At 43.7% G+C, this 4,172-nt stretch overlaps 1 pseudogene; it reads left to right on the forward strand.

Moving 5' to 3' along the window:
- Positions 1–2,065: 2,065 nt before the first annotated feature.
- Positions 2,066–3,598, forward strand: LOC100963912 (annotated as a pseudogene).
- The last annotated feature ends 574 nt before the right edge of the window (positions 3,599–4,172 follow it).

Below are 4,172 nucleotides of genomic sequence, written 5' to 3' on the forward strand. Positions count from 1 at the left end.
TCATTAACATTAATTATGTCATGGAGTACAGGAATGGATCTCTACATTTCACTTATTATATCTATTAATTACTTGCCTTAAATGAAGCTGAATTCTCATATATAGTCAGTTCTTAAGAAACTCCCAACGATGAAAAAGTCCTCAGATGCTGAAGCTTGCTTCTTTCAAATATTTGCCTTTTAACACCATTAATCAAGTGGAACACCCTTTACTAGGACACCTATTAGAGCAATTTAACAAATCTATTCTCAGCAGCCTTTTTCCTGATCCTGGCCATCTAGTCTCAGTTCGTTGAAACCACGCATACATTACGGTTTCAACTAATTTGACTCCCTTTCATTCTCCTCTGGACTCTTAAAAATGGACATCCACAGACCTGTGTGTAATGCCCAGAGGAATCAAGAGAAGGATAAGTGGGTTTGAATCAATCACAAGATTATCTCAAAAACTGGGCCAGAAGTGAACAGTGAAAAACAAAACAGAACAAACAAACAAAAAACTATTCCACACTTCTTTAAGATACTATACTTGTTTTGATTTTACTAAGATTTCATTATTTCAACACAATCTTGTCTCATTTTAAACTTGTAGGTCACTGAACTTCCCCTTTCAGACCTCTGTAAACAAAGGTAATTCTCATCCTGTTCAGTTTAGATTTTAATATAAGCTTAAAATAGTCATTTTATTAAATTCTCCTGTTCTATGAAATGCAAAATGTTTGGAGGTCGTAATTCAATGTACTAGCTTTCCAAGTTGTATGTCATCTATAATTTTAATATATTAATCTAAGTATTAATGAAATGTGGAACAAAATGGGAACAAAGGAAAAACCTTCTGGCATATAGCAAATGATCTCTTTCCCAACTAACGGCACTTAACCTAAATAATACTGCTTTCATACAGATTACTATTTGGTATACTGTGTCATACATCTTAGTGCAAACCATATACATTAACTATATCTTCATTTCCAAAACCATTAGTGTAATAACTCTTTTATACCTACAATATAAGGTCATTAGGGTATAAATTATTTACCTACTCTTACTATACACGTGGATATGCACTAAGAGTTAACAAACTATAGAGTCTCACTATGTCACCCCGGGTAGAGTGCTGTAGTGTCACAGCTCACAGCAACCTCAAACTCTTGGGCTTAAGAGATTTTCTTACCTCAGCCTCCCATGTAGCTGGGACTACAGGTGCCTGCCACAACGCCAGGCTATTTTTTGGTTGGAGTTGTCCTTGTTGTTTGGCAGGCCCAGGCTGGATTCGAACCCACCAGGTCTGGTGTAAGTGGCTGGCGCCCTAGCCGCTGAGCTACAAGTGACGAGCCAACAAACTACATTTTTAATAATGCACTCTATTCACTGCTACCTAAAGCTTTTAGCTCCAAAATATATATTTTCTGCAACCTTGTATGGATAGCATTTTATCAGATGAATGGCAACCCTAATTGATTTCAAAGTTCTTTCAAGGCCAGAAATCTTATATTTTTATTGTTCTATCTGGACTAAATTCAGCCCTAAGCATCATAACTGTTTTCTCCCCAAGCAAATTTGTAAGCAGAACTCCACCTTGTATTTTATTCTTAGCTCCACATAAAATCCCTCAAGTTGTACAGACATCTCTAGCTAGAGGAGCATAATTAACCTTTTAGTTGTCCTTCCAGAAATCCTCGGATACCCTTCCTTGCTACATGCTAAAACCAAAAGCCTGGGACATCCTGGGAGGGAGGTGGAGTTTGGCTGGGTTCTCTGCGAAGGGGTGAGAAAAGACAGCGCGAGCCTGGGTCTCTACTTTGCGGCTCCCGTCCTCTCCCTCCAGACCTGCCGAGTTTGTTTGGATTTAATCTTCAGGTTAGCACCCGGTGCTTGCGGCTGGCGCCGGGTCCAGATACCGCTTAGTCCGCGCCACTTACCCGCGGCAGCCGCATCTCTGAACCGCGGGGTGGTATTTGTGTTTGACCCGTGCGCGCTGACCGCAGGGCAAGCAGCCGACGCCAATACGGGCCAGGCCGGGCGGAGGAAGAGGGAGAGGGAGACCTTAGAGACCTGGCGCCACTATGGACCTGGGTCTGGAGCCGCCGCTTCGCTGCGGACAGCTGTTTGCCTGCAGCCCGCCTCCTGGGCCACAACCTGTCTTGAAGGCGCTGTTTGGTACGCCAGCCGCCAGGGGACTGTCGCCTGTCACTAACCTGACGGTCATCATGGGCCAGCTGTAGGATCTGGACAGCGAGTCTGAACAGCCACTGGAATTGAAAAACAATAGCAATCTGCAGAGAATGGGTACCTCTAGAGTCCACCAATTCAGGTTTCTCTCTGTGTTCTCCCGGGCCCTTGGATAGTAAAAAAAAAACCTTGTAAATCCAGTGAGAAGAATAAATTTCCTACCTAAGCTTTTGGGATGTAGCCCAGCTCTGAAGAGGAGACATTCCGATTTCTTAACTCGGGTAAGAACAAGGAAAATGAAGCCTTTGATTTTAAGAAGCCAGTAAGACCTGCACCTCGTGGCTGACTGCACTCTCATGGACTCAAGGAGGGTAAAGACGTCTTCACACAGAGGCAGAACTCTGCCCCAGCTTGGATGTTTTCTTCGAATGAAAGAGATTGCAGTGAATCAGGGAATTTGTTCCTCCTTTTATGCCCCATTCACCTGATGAAGATGATGGCTTCCTGGACCTTCTTGATGGAGAGAATGTAAAGAATGATGAGGAGACCCCATCATGCATGGCAAACGGCTGGACAACTTCCCTTGTCATGAGAAGAACTACAAACCTGGGCAACTGAAGCAAGCTGTTTGACTCCCTTTCCTTTGTAGCTCCAGCACTGGGTTATCATTGAAGAGACCAGAGCTATCTCAAGATGAGTCACCACCAGGAAATAGGAAGCAGAGAAAAAGCGTAGGTGGGGACAGCCCCAAAGAAGCAGTTAATCCAGAGAAGGCCCGGGAGATTCCACTTCAGTCTTTATCTCTCGTATCTTCGCCCAAAGGGACCATTGAGAACATTTTGGATAATGACCCAAGGGACCTTCTAGGAGATTTCTCCAAGGGTTGTCTCTTTTATACAGTCACAGGGAAACATCAGGATTTGAAATACACATCTCCAGAAATTATAGGGTCTGTTCTGAGTGCCAAGTTTGCCAACCTTATAAAAGAATTTGTTATCATTGACTGCTGATACCCATATGAACATGAGGGAGGCCACGTCGAGAGTGCGGTAAATTTGCACATGGAAGAAGAGGTTGAAGACTTCTTACTCAAAAAGCCTATTGTTCCTACTGATGGCAAGCGTGTCATTGTTGTGTTCCACTGCTAGTTTTCTTCTGAGAGAGGTCTCTGCATGTGCTAGTATGTGAAAAAAGGGAGATCAACTTGGTAATGAATATCCCAAACTCCACTATGAGCTGTATGTCCTGAAGGGGGTTGGGTACAAGGAATTCTTCCTGAAATGCCAATTTCACTGTGAGCCTCCCAGCTATGGACTCAGGCACAGTGAGGACTTTAAAGAAGACCTAAGGAAGTCCTGCACCAAGAGCTGGACCTAGGCAGGGGAAAGAGGAAAAGGGAGATGTACAGTCATTTGAAGAAGCTCTGAGGTTGGTGGTGCCAGACAGCAGCAGCCTCTGCTTCCTTCTGTCCCCACCTTCCCCTCCTTGCTGCAGAGAAACTTGAGCAAAAGGGGCCAGCTGCGTGACATTTGGAGAGAAGGCCTGAGGCTTCCATGCCTTAAACCTACCTCCCACATTCCCAAGGCTGGAGCTCAGTCTCTTCTGTCCCTATAAGACATCTTCTTTTCATATCAAGACTATCCACCAAAGTTGTCAGGTATCATGGCACAGTTCTGAGCATGTCAAGCTGTCCTACCCACAGTGGGATGAAACACCTTGGGCCTTATTGGGCTCTGGCCTTCTCTCAGGAGAAAGAAAAGGGGAATACAGAGAAGTAACAGACAAATACTGCTGGCCAAATATCAAAGACAGCCTGGGAAGGAAAGGTCTTTGTGGGATAATCTGTATCTTTAATTTATTCAACTTCATCAATCACTTTATTTTTTATTTATTTTTCAGCTCCTGAGACTTTTACTTTACTGCTTTATTGAGTCAAAATACTGCCTTTCTTGGTAGGGTTTTATCATCCCCAGGACTACCTCAGCTTTTTTTTTTTTTTTT

The sequence above is a fragment of the Otolemur garnettii genome, unplaced genomic scaffold (genome assembly GCF_000181295.1).
Source record: "Otolemur garnettii isolate 467f Iridium unplaced genomic scaffold, OtoGar3 scaffold00299, whole genome shotgun sequence".
Taxonomy (NCBI): domain Eukaryota; kingdom Metazoa; phylum Chordata; class Mammalia; order Primates; family Galagidae; genus Otolemur; species Otolemur garnettii.